Source organism: Ornithodoros turicata, unplaced genomic scaffold (assembly GCF_037126465.1).
Source record: "Ornithodoros turicata isolate Travis unplaced genomic scaffold, ASM3712646v1 Chromosome31, whole genome shotgun sequence".
Lineage (NCBI taxonomy): Eukaryota > Metazoa > Arthropoda > Arachnida > Ixodida > Argasidae > Ornithodoros > Ornithodoros turicata.
The window spans coordinates 48,938-68,401 of NW_026999355.1; the positions used below are offsets into that span (position 1 = coordinate 48,938).

Genomic DNA, 19,464 nt, shown 5'->3' on the forward strand with positions numbered 1-19,464 from the left:
TCACCCAACAAAGTACTTCGATGCAGACACGTTGGGACCGTCTACGACACAGTGGCTTTGTCGGTACTCGGTAGCCATTAAGGCGAGTCGGCGCCTGTGTCGTATTTTGGAGTACATTGTTTCAGCTTTACATGCTTTTTCGTAACGCGTAAGCTATATAACGCTAGTTGAATGCTGCAGATAACGCTTTTGGAGTATATAGATTGTCGCAGCTTCAGATGCTTTTTCGTAACGCGTAAGCTATATAACGCTAGTTGAATGATACAGATAACGCTTTAGGAGCAGACTGTTGCAGCTTCAGATGCGTTTTCGTAATGCTCTAATACTCCAATTTTTTTTAACGGTCCCGACGTGTTGGCAAAGAGGTCACCCAACAAAGTACTTCGATGCAGACACGTTGGGACCGTCTACGACACAGTGGCTTTGTCGGTACTCGGTAGCCATTAAGGCGAGTCGGCGCCTGTGTCGTATTTTGGAGTACATTGTTTCAGCTTTACATGCTTTTTCGTAACGCGTAAGCTATATAACGCTAGTTGAATGCTGCAGATAACGCTTTTGGAGTATATAGATTGTCGCAGCTTCAGATGCTTTTTCGTAACGCGTAAGCTATATAACGCTAGTTGAATGATACAGATAACGCTTTAGGAGCAGACTGTTGCAGCTTCAGATGCGTTTTCGTAATGCTCTAATACTCCATTTTTTTAACGATCCCGACGTGTTGGCAAAGAGGTCACCCAACAAAGTACTTCGATGCAGACACGTTGGGACCGTCTACGACACAGTGGCTTTGTCGGTACTCGGTAGCCATTAAGGCGAGTCGGCGCCTGTGTCGTATTTTGGAATACATTGTACTCCCCCCTGTTTTTTCCCCCATTGGTCTAATAAATATACCCCCTCCCGCTTCCCCGGGCCAAAGCCGTAATACACGGCACTGGCACTGCCCCGGCCAAAATAGGGAAGCCGATCGGCGACAGCGCTGGGTATCTGGCACTCAAAATAATTCATACGGCAAGGAAAACTTTTGTTCGTTTGTTAAACCAAGCACATCATTAGAGATTGCAACAAGAAGAGTACCTCGTTCACTAGTCCTTTCTTCGCAGGCGGGTGGCGGGAGGGGGGGGGGTGATATATTTATTAGACGAAAGAAAAAACATGGCGGAAACGCAAGATGGAGATTAGTGCTTGCCGAATGGAAACACAAGTGCCTGCTGCTGAACCTCGGATAAAGTTTGCGATCAACAACTACGAATCGCAAGGGAACTGTTCAGAAGTACCTGAACGTTCGTCTTCTGCAGCACAATACAATTTAGACTAAGTGCGACAGGTGTGAGCAGGCAGTTGTGCCTGTGATGTGTGATTCAAATGTGTGCTCAAATCGCTGGAAACATAAAATAAAAGAAAACTGCAAAAGAATAGACTGAGAGCAATATACATACGATTAACGTATTCCATTTAATGAAAGAGCTTCTCTATATATCTCGAAATTCGGAAGCATGTACAACAACAATAAATGATAGAGAAGTTATGATGACATGGGATGTTTACGCCTGGTAGCCAAAGGACCCAACCCTACTTCACAGAGGTTGACATGAGAGGAAACACAAAGTTCGTAGAAAAGTTCCACATAGCTATGATAATCTATACTATTTTGTGAAGTAAAATAAATTTGAAAATCACCGTGTATCGAATACATAATGGTGAATTCAAGAAGTCGTAATGGGTAACACGCGTCGGACAGCGGTACACAGGCAACGGCGTAAATAACATTTGGTGACGTGTTGAGAGTGCTGACTGTTTCAACGGAACATTTAACGGAATGTTTATCCTGTTCTCAGTCTGACGGGCTGCGTATATATAACCGCTCTTAATACCTTTTTTGAAGTTAGAACTCCCAAAAAAAATCGCATAATATCCCCTACTTGCAAACAGTTCTGCCGCCGGGCACATACCAATCTGACCTCCCCGTCCCCGTCTTTGGTGTTCCCGCCATTCCCGCTCCATCCCTTGCTCTCTCTTTCCCTCCTCACGTGACATATGACGCACGCCATGAGGCGGAGCCTGTGTGACTCGAACTACAGCCGAAAAGAGTCTCCCCCACTTCTGCAATTCTGAGCCTTCTTAACATGCGTCTCTCCATGTAGATGGCGCTGATAAAAGTGGGCGCAAAATCCGTCGTTTTGGTCTGTCACCAGTGATATCCGTTTCAATCCGAATCAATCGAGTTTCTCCAAAACGGTGGCACCCGGTAAGTACTGGATGGATGTAACAATAGGCAACTGTGTTTCGACCTGTGATTGGCTAGATACCTCAAAAAGTGGGTGGAGCCTCAGGTGTAGGCAGGTCCCATTAATGGCCAGACTCCCTTGGCATACACGGCACAGATCAGCACGGTAGTGTAGCGCCCTCGATGGCCGCCATCAAGACGACCACAAACATGCCTGCCAGTTGTCACTTGGCAGGTGCACGGCACGGAACGATGTTCCCTGTTGTGCTAGGCACCCGCAGTACTAACAGTGGCTATTACCACCATTTCACGAGCGCTTTTTTCCTCATATTTTAGGCGTGTCAAAATGTTCGCCGATTGCTTCGGGTGTCTCTCCCGTGTCCTGTCAGATCGCGGTTCATTTGTGTGTCCATCTCCGCTAATGTTCCGCTACGAGCGGACCCCGCGTTCAACGCATTACATGACATTTGAGCTCGGCAATGGGAGATAAAGATGTTGCTACTCGTTTTTATTCCAGTCATCCTGTTACAGATGAGTAGGTGTGTTTTAACGACAGTTTGCCGCTATTTAATAGTAACGTTTCGCTTACGGTACACCTCTGGAGTGGTACCTCTCCGTCCGGATAACGAATTTCCAGCAAATTTCGCGGGTACCCCAAAACTAAGGGGACCTCCTTATTGCTGAAAGAAAACAAGGAGAAGATCGCCCGTGGTGTACACTACCTCAAAAGTACCTCAGCAAGTCAGAAGGCCCAGTGAGAGGATGTCCCGATGACCCTTTTTTCCGGAAGAACGTGCATACAGCACATGCCAAGGACAGGGTCCGTTAATACATGTCTGAATAAACGAATCCGAATAACATAGGTACCCGAATATTGGTCCCCAAACTTGCTTCCAGTTATCCGGAATTTCCGGATAACTGAGACGAAAGCCAATGGTAGCAGGTTCGTTCCAAGTAATGCAAATAAATAACTGGGAGTTTACGTCGCGAGACAACTGAGATCATGAGCGACGCCACAGCGGTCGGCCTGTTTGCCCACCTGAGGGTTATTTGACGCGCGATGAAAGCACATCACCACACGGCACCCCGTATTTAACGGCCCTCGCGGAAGACGAAGTGTCTAAACAACTTGTACCCTGCCACCAAGTTGCTGGCGTCCTCAGCCGGGTTCGAACCCGCGACCTCGGGATCAGAAGGCGAACACGCTGCCGACTGAGCCACCAAGGCCGGTGTTCCCGGTAACGCAGTCCAGTTAACGAGTTTTCCAGATACCTGAATTCCGAATAAGCGATGATGATGATGTGGTGGTGGCGGTGTGTAATGGCGCATGAACAGCTATAGCGATGATGCGCCGAACTAATGGTTGCCATCAACTGTTGACTGCCAAACTATACGGATTATTGTTTATTAGAGTGCTGACCACAGTTTACAAGAACCATTGGAATACATAGGAGTCTCAGGAGCGCAAGAGAAGACCTCCGTGAAAGTGTTGCTGCTTGCAAGAGACACGAGGAGCCTGAAAGAGAAACACGGTGATTAGGTGAGAACTTTTAACCAATGGGGGGCCGTCCAGTGCCACAAGGGAGATTACAGTAGCGGCTGAGTGCCAGGCTTTTTCGATACAGTACATGAAGGCTCGTACTTTGGCCATACACTGGACTTCCTATCCACACGGTATCGTGGCACATGCTTGTGAAGCCTTTTTTTTTTGCCTTCATATTCTTCAACTTCAAATCTGGACAGGTGCTGTGAATGTATTCTATTCTCATCAGTCGTACGCATAATGTATAGTTAATTCAGTGTTTCACTGAATTAACTTGATCAATTTAGGCCCAATTTCACCAACGCTTGCTAACTTTGAATCGAGATCAAGTGCTGCTAAAACTGAAAGTTAACGCTCAATTCTTTTTTACAGACGTTAGTTGGTGACGTGACGAACGTTTCGCTGACAGTAACGACCTTTGGTGAAGCTAAGCGTTAAATTAAAGTTAAGGGATTCGTGGCCCCCTGCTCAAATGGTAATCGGCGTTGGTGAGCATCGTCCCAATATTTTAACCAACGCTAACCTTGCGTTTAAATTACCCTACCCTACAGAGAGCGCTGTCTTCTGAGACGAAGACCCAAGGATGCTGTCTTTGGTCGAAGGGTATTTTATGCACGTTCCTAAGATTGCGGTACACAGTACGGAAGAGGGTATAGGGTGCCTAAAAACTAGCTCCCTCTCTACCCACAGCGGGCACCCTAAAGCGGAGTGACAGTGAGCGCCGCCTATGGATCGACACGTGTGAAATGAAGTTAAACACACGAGAAAATTGTTATTTTTGAAAAACCGCTACACCTTTCAGTGGTTCTGCGACGTATTCAGGTAGAAGTACACTGGGAAGATATATTGAAAGAGGAACCGTGCATATTGGAACCCAACCACTAGTCTTCACCACGACTTTGGCTGCCAACAACGGGTGGACGTTTTTACCCATTCGGCCATGCCGCTGGTAGAAGCTTCCCACTTGTGCTTCATCCTTTGTAGTACAGAAACTTGCTGCCATCCGCAAAGGAGTTGATACTACAACCATGTACGCTGCAGTGGTCTCAACTACTTCATTCTGCACGATCTCTTCGAAGGAAGGTGAGTCGACGAGAAATCCGCAACAGATTGTATAGGATACAAGGCAAGCTCATGAAGCGCCAACTTGGTTAGGTTGGGTCACCTCCATAAGCTCTCGTTTGCTCTGGAAATGTGAGACGGATTGACACAGTTTTCGCAAAGAAGGGTGAAACGGCCGTTCAAGGCCGAGACTAGCCGAGACCAGCCGGGACTCTTGTTTCTTTAGATCCAATTGAAAACATTGGTCAACACCAAATTACGCCAGTCCGTCAGAGTATTCACCGTACGCACGTAGACACCGCTGACATTGTTGTGGCAACTCTTTGACGCCTTTGGTGCAGAAATACGTGGGCTGCTGTCGTAGGCACCGCAAGACATCTTTCTGGTGGGTTTCATCTCTGGAGAACGTCTTTCCTCCAAGTTACGAAGGGAGTTTTCCTCAGGACAGGAGCCGCCGATATTTCGAACAGAGACCGTTCTTCTTCTGCGCACCGTTCTCACCATTGGCATGGTATTTAAAGGGTTAGGTGCGACGTGTTAAAGGTTCATGCGAATTGTGGGTCAAGAGCCCGGAGGGAAGAAAGGGTCCGTACGGGCTTCTGTGGTCCGAGTGAACGGTCGCTTTGTGAAGGGGATTATGTGAACCAAGTGAGATGCTCTTTTAAGGGAAAAAAATCATGATTCTATGGAGCTAAATCTTGGCTGTACGAGGCATGCCGCAAAAGCTCCAGAGTTTGCTACAGTCAAATTCGCCGTCTGAGGTCGGGCATCATCATGAAAAATAATGACCCTTCTGGACAATATCCCGGGTCTTCTTCTTGCGAATTCCGTTTCGTACGGAACCAACCGGGAATTGTACTAGACATCATTCGTGACCCCTTGTTCCAAGAAGTCCATAAATGCCACCCTGCATGTGCCAGAAGGCAGGTCCCATTGACTCACCTGCAGACGGCTGTGTCTTGCTTTTCCATTACGGCGGGAAAGCCTTATCGTCATTCCATGCTGCTTCTTTTTGTCTCTGGGGGTAAAATAATCTTTCCAGGGTAAACAACGGCAAGGAAGCAGGCGAGCTGGTGATAGTTGATGATAATTTAGTGTGTTTTTCCCGAGTCTCAGGGTTCGTTTTGAAGATCAATCCCTCGAGGTTTCGTCACATGTGCTGACTGTCTGCAAAACTTCACCCCCCTCGGTTCAGCAGCTGCTCAGAGACCGTAATGCGCGCTTTGACCACAAGTGAGGTGCCGGGCAACGCATCTCGAGTGACGGGACGTTGTTGTGGATGAGGCAATTACACATAGAAATACAAACACAGTACAAGCCTCACAACTTGCAAAGCCTGTGCGTAACAGTAAGTGCCCCTGAACACACTAGCGACACTAATGTTACGGCGGGCTGCGTATCCCCGAACTGCTACTTGCAGGTTCTCGAGGATGGCTTGCTCAACATCTGTGATGTTTCACTGGCAAGACTTCAGTCGCAAGAACGTGTCTGTGTGTTTCATTCGTCATCATAGCCTTTCTTTCGCCAAACTGTCTGCACCATTCTGTATGCACCAACTGGTCTTGCAAAATCTCAGCTGGTTTCCCTTGACAAGGAACTTGATTATGCATCACTGTTCCTCAGTTACAGACTGTGGGGACGCTCGGTGACAGTAGATACATTATGCTGTGTGGGGGCGTTCTTGATCACGTACGGCCGCGGGGCACGAAAAGGGTCTAAGGTCATGCAGACGTTGCATTGCGCGACAGTCGTCGGCCGGGGGCCTTGGCGTTGGGAAGGGTAAAGTAAACCCCGTGTTCTTTCAACGTCAGGACGTGTTGCGTGGGCAGATTTCCTGGGTCGTGGGTGCTTCCCACAAGACATACTTCTCTCCGCCATGATAGCCGCACGTGCAGCACGTGCTGCTATGTGCGCTGCCACGTGCGTCCCCATATCAGTCGCCGAAGACTTTAACGTTCCTGGTCACAATTTTGACAACATTATACTATGTATTTTAGAAACCGGGTTCAGATCCACACGTGACAGACGTGATATGGAGACTTATCTCATATACCACTTCAACGCTCTTCCACGGTTCGGTGTCAACAAATCACAAGGCACCCTAGAAACACAGAAAATATGCTGAGACCTTTTCCCTTCTATCCCCTTTATCATCTGTTATGTTCTGCGTGCCACTGCTTTTTGCTTTCTTTATTGCATGCCAAAACTTTGTACTACAAATATATATCTTAAAGAAATGCTTTGGTTGCTCTGGAATTTCCCCCACGTAACCACTAACTTCCTTATCTTTCGAAATGCTTGCCAATTCCTGCCTGTTGTCCCGTTTCGTCTCCGTGTTCGCGAACCTCCCATTTTTGTAACCGGTCTGGAGCCAACATGACTTCGTTCACATAATTTCACTTGCTTCCCGAGCTTTGTATTCCCGAGAATGCAGATACAACTGAACTGGAAAGCACGCCTTTGCCGTTTCTTCGGCTGTACATCGATTCGAGAAGCATTTCAGAGGCTTAGAATTTCCAATTGAAACGCAACATCAACCGTTGGTACCGCTGCTCGGCAAGATTAAACTTGATCCTTCCACCTCGAATACAGCGGTTGTGTCTAAAACTAATTAGTCTACGAGGTCATATATATGTCCCGGGAGGATGTCTTGGTAAGCGGATGCACTATCCAGAGCGTCAGTGGAAGAACACCCTCAGGTGACGGTTGTTATTTTCTCCGGTGTTTCTCCGGTGTTATTTTCTCCGGTGTTGGTCACAGCGGTTCCCAACAAGGCTTATCCACAACTCTACTGTGTAAAATTTGCCGGACTAACTGGTGCAAAATCCAAGGTTCTGATCGATTGATTACTGCACTGGAAGCTGGCCTAATAAATATCACTCTCGGTGTCACGTCACAGAATACTGGCAGTTCCGAACCGAGTTGATCATATGTGAATGACTTATTTTCAAGCGTACCCAATTTGTAATCCTTCAACTTTACGGAAGAAGTGCTGAGCCAATTGTATGAGGTTGTATTGTATGCTAGAAGGCTTGCCTAGAGTGCTGCACAGGCCACAGTTTTAGGCCCTTGCCCCACCCGAGCCATTTTTTTTCTTTGGTCTACTGGTCCGGCCCAGTCGCTTTATGTCCGGCCCTGCCCGGCTCAACCCCAAAAATGCATAACCGTCCTGATCTGAACCCACCGCAGTTCCAGAACTGGAATAAGCTCACAGCTGCGTTTCTCTAGCCAGTGTGTGGAAGAGGGAAACGTTTCCTTGAGCATCAGGAACACACAAACCACATACCCGCCATATTTCCAGTGCACGATCTATTCCTGCGCCGAAGGCCCCTTTGCAGGGGCCCAAGTCAAGTCGTTCACTTGAAGGAAGGGTAAATCGAATTCTGGATACGCCCTTGGACCTTCTCAGTAAATTGCCTCAGAAGGTGGCTTCCACTGCTTTGCCCAGGAGTGCCCAGCATAAGCGCATGCGCAACGACGTGGCACATGAGAAAGGATGAATATAGGAAGGGGCGAAGGGTTCCTGCAGGGGAGGGGAGGGCTCGGCACGTAGGTAAAGTGCAGATTGAGAATACGGCGGTACACAGGTTTCTCCAGTCACGTAACTGCCCAAGCTGAAAACATACTGCCCTCAATTGACCCATTCATGCTGCTCACAAAGTCGAAAAGTTTTCTGCCATAGCCTTCCACCATATTTGAAGTTCACTCGGGCCACACAGGGGATGCTTGAGTGGAGGATTCCGCATGGGAGGGCGCTGTTATCGAGCAAGTATCGTGAATAGAAGAGAGGGTCCGCGTTTTGTTTTTGTGTTCCTCATGCTCAACGAAATGTTTCTCGAATGACGTTGTACGACGAAAGAACTTCCTACCTGCTGGATAGTGACAAACGCGAAGGCGAAAAGTTGCTTTCATCACCGTTAGGAGCAGCGACCATTTCACACATGCTCTGCAAGGAAAAAGTTACGAGCCAGATAAGTCCACTAGGTGATTTCATGCTCAGTGCATTTAATCTGAACATGAAAGAACTGATGTTCTGAAGCTGGAACAACAAAGAAGGCACAAATACATACAAAGCCTCAATGGCCGAAATTCATCATGAAAGATGAAAGTCACTGAAAAGGTTAGCCAGCTCTAGGACTCAAACCCACGGCTTCTGGATTACCGGCCCAGGGCTCAACCGATTGAGCTAAGCTAACACGCCTCTTCAGCGACTTCCAGGATGCGTCATCTGAAGGGACAAACCAGCCGCTCTCTCTCACTCATCCTCCTTTCACTCTTACATTTTTTGCTCACTCATACACACATTCATACGACGGGATCGATGCGGGCGGCAACTGTTGAACATGAAAGAACTGATGTTCTGAGGCTGGAACAACAAAGAAGGGACAAATACATACCAAGCCTCCAATTGCCTAATTGCAGTTAATCTATTTCAACGAAGATACATTTTATTGTCACGGTTACGGAAACAAAAAAGAAACAAGAACACAATGCGTCTAATATCCCGTGAACAAAGCTGGTCGAGACGCTCAAGTGGATGGAGTTGCGGTTTCACAGTATATACAGGACTTTCTGTGCAGGATGATCCATGTCAGGCTGATTGATCATGACGCGTTGGACGCGCATCATTCGATGCTGCGAACCCCGCACCATTCATTGCTGAGAGAAGGTTTACAACGTTCCTGCCGTTCGCGCAGGAACGCGTCGCGAAATTGCACCTAACCCACATCTACGGTGCACTGCCCAGTGCACAGCGCAACTTTTTGCGTCAATGCAATGCCATTTCCTAGGAGTCGCTGGGGGCCGTATTTTGACGGCGTGCAAACTATGAAGGAACGGTTGAAAAAGGAATCCCGTATCAACTTGATCCACCTGTTACCTGTTTGGAGCCTGTGATCATCGACAGAATGCGAATTACTCGAGCAAAAAGTATCAAAGTGCTGTCAGACCCCGACTGTACTATACACTCTTAAAAATGAACTTCACCGCATAGCACGCTCCTAGCCAACCATCATCTTGAATGATATCGCTATCTGCCCTGATTTGTTGAAAACGGGAGGCGTACACCATTTTTGTGACACTTATGCTGTTCATAATTGTCACAGAAAGGGCGTACGCCCTCCGTTTTCAACAAATCAGGTCAGACAACGATATCATTCGAGGTGATGGTTGGCTAGGAGCGTGCTATGCGGTGACGTTCATTTTTAAGAGTGTACCGTGTGGAAAGCGTGCTGCGGCGCTTCGTGCACTGTCACTGTTAGTGCCGTGGGGTCGATTTAAATCTGGATTCGAATCCACACGAAAGGCATGTGCACTTCATTGGTGGCCAGTTAACGGTTGCGATTTGGACTTTCACTTAACTCTTTTCCTGCAGACAGACCTCCGTTTGAGTGGGACTACTTTTTACGCATCTACACTCTTAAAAATGAACTTCACCTCATAGCAAGCTCTTAGCCAACCATCATCTCAAATGATATCGTTATCTGCCCGGATTTGTTGAAAACCGGGGGCGTACGCGTTTTCTGTGACACTTATGCTGTTCATAATTGTCACAAAAAGGGCAAAGGGCAAAAGGAAATACTGATTTGCATCGCATAGCTTTAGCCCAACTCGTAATCTCTGGAACAAGAGCATTGTGGTACTGGTTAGTTATTTCTATCCAGACATTTTTGCTATGCAGAAACTGCTCGAACTTGGGTGTCATATGATTACATGAGCTGAAGTCCAGAGCCCAAAAGTTTTCAGATTTTTTTAAATTAGGGGGTAAAACTATTGGTGTCATTAAATTACATGAGCTCATGATGTCGAATACAATATACGCAGGAAACATCATCAGAACGCGAGTACACCATCAGTCCTCCGCACAGAACAGGAAAAGTTTCAATTTTGTGTTGCGTGAAGTTAGTGGCAATCTTGTTTGGTGCGATGAGCTTTTGGAACATTTCCAACTTTCAGGTTCAAGAGCTTGCTCGGCTTGGGCGCTGTGAAGTAAAGCAATCTGCACGAAAAATACTTGAGCACCTTCTGACGGACTTCTGCTTTGCTGCAGATGTCTGCTGGGTTGGTCATAAGGGCAAGCGGAAGTTTGTGTGTAAATTTGTTTGAGTACAATTGCCTACTTAAACTGTGCCTCCAGCATTCCTTGGTGGCAGTTGCTGTTTATACTACATGTCAGCTCTACACTGGAATATCTTCATATTAGGGTGGAAGCAATTTTCATATTTTTTGGCTCATTGCCAGGTGATATACAGATGAGGGTCTTGTGTGGGATTGCAGAATATTCAATAAAATTACTATTCACTGTGAACAGGCTCGTGTGATGGAGTAGTTTGCATTATAAGATATGTATACAGGGTGCCCAGAAAATGTGTCATTGAATTTTAATTAAAAGAAAAACTACGCCACATAGAATTATGCGGTCAACAGCATTTGTTCTTACTATGTTTTTACACCTCCTGATGTGCATGTCATGTAACGTAAGTTTAGTTATATAAATTTTTGCGAACTGAACTCGGATATTTGCCAAGTAAAGGTCACTTTTTTACCCCGCTAATGCGAAGAGCGTGCCGAATTTACTCAAATTAATGATAATTAACAGGAATATTCAGGAGCCGTCGTATCAGAAAAAATAGCCGAAAATCATGCTTTATGGAGCTCGCGGAGGATAGCGCGCCACGAATCATTGTCAGTCCGACGAAAGGAGTTTGGAAACCTAGCCCACACCTGCACTGTAGATATAGCTTATCGCGTCCAGCCTCGGCTGTGACCATACCTTCCCTCTCGCAATTTCATGAACTGTCACTTTTTCTACTACTATCACTTTGTGGGTTGGGTTTCCAACCTCCTTCCGTCGGACTGACAGGGACTGCGTTCAAAAAGTCCTTGCGCGTAATACACCAGTCCCTGAGAAGCATGATGTTCGGCTATTCTACCAGACAGGATAGATACTGAATATCACTGTCAATTATCATGATTTTGCATAAATTCGGCACGCTTGTCGTGTTGGTGGGGTAAAAAAGTGACCTGTACTTTTGGCAAATTTCTGAGTTCGATTCGCAAAAATTTACGCAATTAAACTTACGTTACATGACATGCACATCAGGAAGTGGCAGAAACCTAGTAAGAACAAATGCCATTGACCGCATGCTTCTGAGTGCCGTAGTTTTGTTTATTGTGTGGGAGAGATTTACTAGACGGATTTCACATGGTACTATACAACAAGCACAACACACACGTAACATACACAACACAAGATCAACGATACAGGGCGATGCAAATTGCGGATATTAACATATAAGAGTCAATGAATGATAAATGATCATGGATGGGAAAAATATGGATGGTGAAAAAAATATGTACAAAATATGAATTCGCTTATGACGGGACGCCGGCGATGGTGACGAGACCGCCGACAGCGCGAACAGAAGGGTGATGGCCCCAACAGCGCACAAAGCCATCCTCCCCTAGCGCAAACAGTTCCCTCTGGAGGACGCTGACGACGCGAACCCGCAAAGATCTCACAAGCAGGAAGATCGGGACGTCGCGCCTACGCTGCGCCACAGCCTTACATCTGGCACCCCACAATGCAATTACACGTTTTCTGGGACACCCTGTATACCATACGGGTGGAGGGCGCATACTGCATTAACGTCCTGGAATGGCCAGAAAAACATCCTGAAAATGAAAGCTATATTGCTTTTAATTTCTGGCATCTGTGTAGTTGAATGTTGTATAACATCTCTTAAACCTTCAAGGTCAACTGAAGGCTTTCTGGTGTTCTGGAAGGGATACTCATTCTGTATGGCGGGGGTTAACAGAGCCGCTGACTAAAGGGGGATAATAACGCACGCGACCGTTGACGTTTGGCATGTCCTTGGCCCGTGCACTTAAGAAATGTTTCCCTCTCAAAGACCTTGTCAACTACGGCAGCAGACGCCGGAACTAATTTTACCGGCTGTCTCTGGATTCGCAAATAACAGGCGGGGCCAGAGACGGTGGCTATACGCGTAAAATGCCGAGTTAGTCCTGGTGAAACAACTCGGCTTGGGGTCTTGCGGCTGTTAGGTCCGGGACCTTGTCGTTACCCCTAAACTCCGGCGGGTTCCTGTCTGCATTCCCCTGCTGTAAATATTGTATAATAAACCAAGTTGCCAACTTCAGTTGCGTCAACGTCCTGCTTCCACTTCTACTGGTCCGACTCCAGAGATATCAAGGAACCATCATCGGGATTTCCATCACAGCATCCCGTACCCCCGGAAAGGGGAAGCTTTTACACCATCCATTCTTGGCCCTTTCCTTTCCCTCGTTGACATTGACGACCTTCCACGCAACTTAACATGCAAAACAGTTCTGTATGCGGATGACATAACACTGTTTGTCCCAGGCAATTCTGCATCTCAAGTATACATTAAAGCCAGGTGCGTCATGCTGCAGCTAGCTACTTGGTTAACAACAAACAGACTAATTGCCAACTTTGCCAAAACAACCTACATTTTATTTAAAAAAAGAATAAGAAAAGGAAGGAAACAAAACAAACGTCTTGTTGTGCGAGATGAGCGTATACAGTTCTTTGATACAAATATGCAGCGAGTGACTCAGACAAAGTTCCTTGGCGTATATCATTGATCAGCGCGTATCTTGGCAAAGGCACGTTGACCTCTTATGTAAAAACGTATACTCATCTTGCTGTGTTCTGTTTTGAGTGGGCAATATACTTCTATTGAAAACATTGCTAACAATATAACATTAATTTATTCATTCACGAATATCATACTGTGCTGTTGTATATGGGATACGGATAACTTACCAAACGTCATTACACCCCCTTCAGGTTGTACAAAAGACTTGCATCCGTACTATGCCCTTCATGAAACGAAACGAAACTATAAAACCTATATTCCCCCTTCAGAATATACTACCAGTCAGAATAATATAATAATACATAATAATACATAACTTTCCGTGTTTCACTGATCACATATATATATATATATATGTGTGTGTGTGTGCATATACTCGAGCTTATTTTCAAAAACCCCTTGAAATTCCCAGGTGTCGAACGAACTACTGTATTAGTGTCGAACCAATTACTGTGCATTTCAGTTCTCCTATTTTTCAAGCACAAACTGGAATTCATTACCACATCACATAGGAAAGGCAAAATCGCTCATTTGCTTCAAAATCGCCCTGTGTCATCACATTCATTCCATGTAATTCACTACATCGTTAATTCACTGTTGATCTTTGTTTGCTTCCTATTTTTGTTCGTCTTTAGTGTGGTAACTTGTATATACATTCACGTAAAATCATGTAAATGCTCTAAACTGCTTATTTGCCAATGCCCTGGTACTGAATTGCCTTGTAGTACTTTCTCACTGGTCAACAACTTGAGGTCCCCTCACTAGTTTTGGCTACGGGACCTCTCCATGAAATGACGTGCATGGCTTTGCAATTCAATCAATAAAAACCTCGAACAATGAAACCCTGAACCATGACTCATCCGATGCTTACAATTCTAGTATGAAAGTGCGTATACTGTAGCGTCCAGGGTTTTAAGAACATCAATAAGCAAATCGAAGTGAGTACAGACTAAAGTGCGACATACTGTTCCTCCTAGAGGTACACTTTCAAAACAAGTTAGAGGTAGCCGCATTTAAGCGGCAGTATCGTTTGCCTTGTTTCTTCTTCTTCTTTCTTTTCTTTTTTCTTAATGAGTTTCTGTGTAGGAAGAGATGCCGGCGTGGGGATGGTTATTTTTAGTGGCAATCTTCAAAAGGATAGTTTCGTTCCGTATGATAGCAATGGCAGGGTTACTTGTCTTGCCTTTTTCATAGACTGTGCTAAACATCGGTTGGTGAACGTTTATGCCCCTGCATCCGCATCCCGCACGAACTGTTTTTTTTTTTTTTTTTTCTGTGAGGTGGAGGACTGTGTGTGTAATTGACTATTGAGTGACTTGAACGTTTTTTTTTGCGCGGGGGAGGATGTTATATATTTTTTTGACAAGTGTGAAAGACGAGGCCGGGAAAAAGCTAACCACGCGAGGGAAGCGCACGTTCTGGCATTCTGCGATCCGGCCCGCTTGGAACCGGATGCTCTGCGAGACGGCTGCAACGCTGGGAGCTGTCTTCAAAGGACTTCTCATCATAATAAAGGGTTCGTTGTGTTTGGGAACTGCGGAATTCAGGTCCAGTCATTCTTAGAGTGGAAGTTCCACAACAGTGTGCGAGTCAACTGTCCTGTCTTGATAGCTGGTGATTTCAATCGTGCGACCGACTCAAGTTGAGACGTACACGATCCGGGACATGGCAGGCCTACTTGGAACGCTAGAGGCCTGCGGTGGCTGTTCTCAGTCTTCGACCTGGTTGACGCGTGGCCTTTGCTTCATGACAACGCTTTCGTTGTAACATGGTCTAGGGGACACTCTGCCAGTAGCTTAGACAGGCTCTACGTGCCCTGATGCGCATCGACGTCTGTCAAGGAATGCAGTGTCGTGACTTCTACGTTTTCGGCGACGTATGTCAGCGACCACCAGCCTGTACTCCTAGTGCTCGACACTTCTCGTATGGGTGGTAGCGGTGTGGGAACGTGGCGACTTGCCCAGCCCCTTCTCAACATTCCCGTCATTGTCGCCGACGTTATTGTCCGCATTAGAGAACACCTGTTTGGTCGCGACCGAACAGCACAAGAATGGGAAGGTTTCAAGCATTTCGTGAGAGGTGTCCTGCAGAGCTGGGGCAAGTGTCGTGCAAGAGACCGTAAACGCGAATTGAACTCCATTTCTGCGAAGATACGCTTCGTTCGCAGGGGCCACCCAACGACTCCACTGACGTCTGAGTACCTTGAATCACTCACTTACCGCGAATTCACTCTTTTGTGGTGTTTATCTGCTGCAGCTCGTCAAGATCGCCGCCAGTTCATGTCGGTGGCTGGCACTGAAGTCCTACGTTACCTTCATGACACTTCGGCATTAGGCAAAGCTGAGGCAACTGTTCACAGCTCTCCAGGGCAGGACAGCAGCATCACGGAAGATCCTTCGGAGGCAGCAGCGGGGTCCGTTGAGTTCTTCCGCGGATTGTACTGAAACCCTTTACTGACTGCCGATGGTTCTCTGGGTGCTTTAACTTTAAAAGCTCTCCCACAGGCTGGGAGCAGGCTTCATCCACCTTGAAGACCTCGCTGCTGCTGTGCTCAGAGCAGAGCATGGTACAAGCCGCGGACAGGACGGGCTACACGCGGGGTTTTACTCCACGTTGCTCGCAGGGTCTTACTCCAGGGTCTTCGTTGCAATTCCCACTGTCGACCCCGGAATAGTATTACCGCTCCGTGTGGCCGCTCTTGTAGCTTCCACAGTTGGACCCTCCCGTAGCGCTATACAAGGTGCGCAAATTCCGTGGCCTGCTTCCGTCCCGTCTTGGCTTTCTGGTGATCACCACATACTCTGCAGGCTCAGCCAATCCGTGACCGACTGGGACGCTGGGGAATCGTACCCCACTCTACGTGCCCCTTTGCTTACACCCCGAGTCGAACGAACATGTCGTCTATGACTGTCGTAGCCAAAGCATTTTGGCAGAATCCAGTTATTATTATTATTTGGCATATTATGGCAGGTCCACACGTCCGACTTCCGTGAAACCTTGCCTCGTCTGCGTTCGCCCGACGGACACATGCGAATCCTGCTAACCGAATGCGGACCATCGATCTTGTGGTCCGCCAGGTGCTCTTGTTCAGAGTTGCCGAGGGACTCCCATCTTGCTAATTGTACAGCGGGCAAGGTGTCTCGTAGTCGATACACTCTAAGGTGAGCTCTCTTCAAGGACTCACCACGTTTTTCTTGCAAGATGGGAAGGATCGATCTCCTTGTGAGACTATCGCTCATTGCAGTGCGAAGGTCGCTAAGTGATACGATTCCGTCATTTCCATTTTTCATTGCTCAATCTGTATTTCTCAGTAAATTCGAACTTCCCAAGTGAAAGATTCACGCCTTTTCGCATCCACATGCGAAGAATTGACAGCGACAGTTGTACCGTCCACGCGCAGGTTCGCTGTGTTGCGCACGTGCGGGCGCTACGTCAGTCCGAAACCGCAGCTTATCGCGAATGTCACAAATATGTCCAAACTTGTTATTCAGAAACTTCTCCGCGAACTCTGCGTTGGCCAGTGCAAACTCCGACGGACGTGCATTTGTTTGAAGTACACACGTCTGGGACAGTTTTTGACACGGCTTCGTGCTCGCGTACTTGTCTGTTATCCCGGCTTAATCCCTTGGTTTCGGCTTCGCATTCAACTTTGGAATCCTCGTAACTGCTTTGCGTTACCTCAACGTGGGGTTATGCTGTCTTCGAGCAGCCAAAGCGCGTTGGGCTGCTTATTCGCACGATGTGCTGTGACGTTCGTGTGCTGCAGCCGGCGCGCCGAGCCCTGAACTAGCGGCCAATGCCGTGGCCGCAACATAGCGTCTGGTACACCGACTGCGCTCGCACCGCGCTTTCCTTTTTCTTTTTGACGTGCAAACGTCTGTAAGTTCGGTTTGGTAGCCAGGTCAGAATTTACGATGCAACGAAATCATGCCAAATTTAATGACGCGATAACCTGGTGAGTAATAAACTGATAGCGTCCAACCGGCTAAATCCAGATAGCTTATACGTGTAAGATTCTAGCTAACTTGCGGATGCTGGCGCAATCTCTAAGCGTGGCGGGCGCGTGCGAGAGAGACGGAAATATATCTTGGTACGCGTACCTTGTGGGCAGTCTATCTCGCGAACACGGGAAGCTAGGACGCCGATGGAGGTGTCGTTGGAAAGCGCTTGAGAGGTTTTACCTGGCTGCAGGTGGTGTCCGCACAAAAAAAGAAAAAGAAAGAGAAGGAAATGCAGTTAAACTGAAGGTGCGATCGGAATAGTGAGTGCCCGAAATACATGTAACCGGAATATTTCGTTTTTAAAGGAGCTAAGAATTACTATTTGCATGTATTTAGTTGCGAGTTTTATAGATCTAATATTGTTAGTCTACGCTTCGTAATTTTATTTACAATTTATTGTTCAATTCAACTCCTTCATAACTTGTGCAGTGTTAATACAAAAACGCGCTCTCTTTCGTATACGGCCGAGTAGACGCCCCCCCCCCCCCCCCCACACACACCGCCGTCCAGATACCTCTATCCATCGTTACGTCATCTGAAGAATTGTGGCACCCAATCAGACGCCAACGTGGAGGTACACCATAACGTTCTGCTTTACCCTCTTCAAGATGAGGGAGGGGGGGGGGGGGTGTCGAGGTAGCTTGCCGGTTGTTGGCCGCACTCAAGTGGCAAGATGAACTTTACTACATGGCACGCTCAGAGCCAACCACCATCCCGAATGACAACTTGACAACTTTCTCATCTCTGATTTCTTGAAAACGGGAGGCGTAGCCCATTTGTAGATGTGCATAATAGATACATAATAGCTCCGCCTCTCGTTATCAACAAATCATGGGCGAGAACATTGTCATTCGGGAAGATGGTTGGCTAGGAGCGTGCTATGTGCTGAAGATATGCAGCTATCAAATTCACCTATATAAAAGGTCTCACAGACAACGCGTTGAAATCGCCATTTGGAGCCGACATAGTCTGGCGGGCTCGCTTGGTACAGTTCATAGCTCCTTTAAGTCCGAAACATTAGAAAATGAATTTAGTTGGATTTTACAGCCAGCTGCGCGCTCCCGGCTAAATGCAGGACACAGTGTGCGGACCGACGTCACTGGAGTCGGTTATGAAGGCAGCTGTCCGTCACAAAATGCGGTCTTCCGACTCGCAATCTGCTGCCGAAAAGCTGCTAGAAACATATCCGTGTTCATGCTTTCGGTGTTATCTGATTGCAACCAGCCCAGTGACGCCGTCAGCTGAGCGATTGGGAATCTCGCCGGCAATACCAATTACGTCACCGGAAGAGGCGATGCAGGGAAGGGCTGTTTCATCCGGGAGCTGGCAGTGGGTTTCGAATTCGATGTGTTTTATGTTTTACGAGAAAACACGAACGAGTTTTGCGAAACGTTTTTTGCTGTTTTCTTTTTGGAAGGGATCTCCAAGTGGATATTACACTAACTTTATAATTCCACATTCCTCGAGGACACCACCTAAGCTATATCGGCTTGAATAACAATAACCAAAGTTGAAATGTCAAAATTTTGCCAGAATGTTTGCATTATGAAACTAAAATGTGGTCAGAATCGAAGGAAACGGCAATCAGAAGAAAGAGCGGCTCGAAAGGAACCCAAAAAGCCTCCCAAAGTGCAGCATCGCGTGATCGAGAGAGCTACGGGAGCGCAGAACGAGCCCTTGCCCTCTACCAGCGAGGCAACTTCGACTTGTGCGAGTGTGAAAGTGACCTACAAAGTCGATGGATTGCGCAGCCGCGATGAGAGACGGCTCGCGCAGAATTAAATGTTCTTGGTATTAATACGCGGCTAATGAATGGAATGAAGAAATGAATAAAGACTTGTATTTCTTTCACTAAAATTCCACAAAGGAGCAAATGAATCTGAGATTGTGACGTTTTCATGTAAAACACTACGGCTCAGACGCGACTGAGCCCGCGCCATTTTTTTTTTCTTTTATCTCCTCTCCGATTTACTGCTGCGCCAGCCGCGGCAACCA

The 19,464-nt window shown here is 47.0% G+C and overlaps 1 protein-coding gene across 1 annotated transcript in view; it reads right to left on the reverse strand.

Moving 5' to 3' along the window:
- Positions 1–3,613: 3,613 nt before the first annotated feature.
- LOC135373750 (uncharacterized) overlaps positions 3,614–19,464 on the reverse strand; it is a 52,463-nt gene continuing 36,612 nt past the window's right edge. Inside the window, exons 4-5 of the transcript XR_010416573.1 lie at positions 8,699–8,775; positions 3,614–3,740 (exon numbers count right to left, since the gene is read on the reverse strand). The gene's annotated coding sequence lies outside the window, so the exon portion shown is untranslated. The remainder of the gene's footprint in view (positions 3,741–8,698; positions 8,776–19,464) is intronic.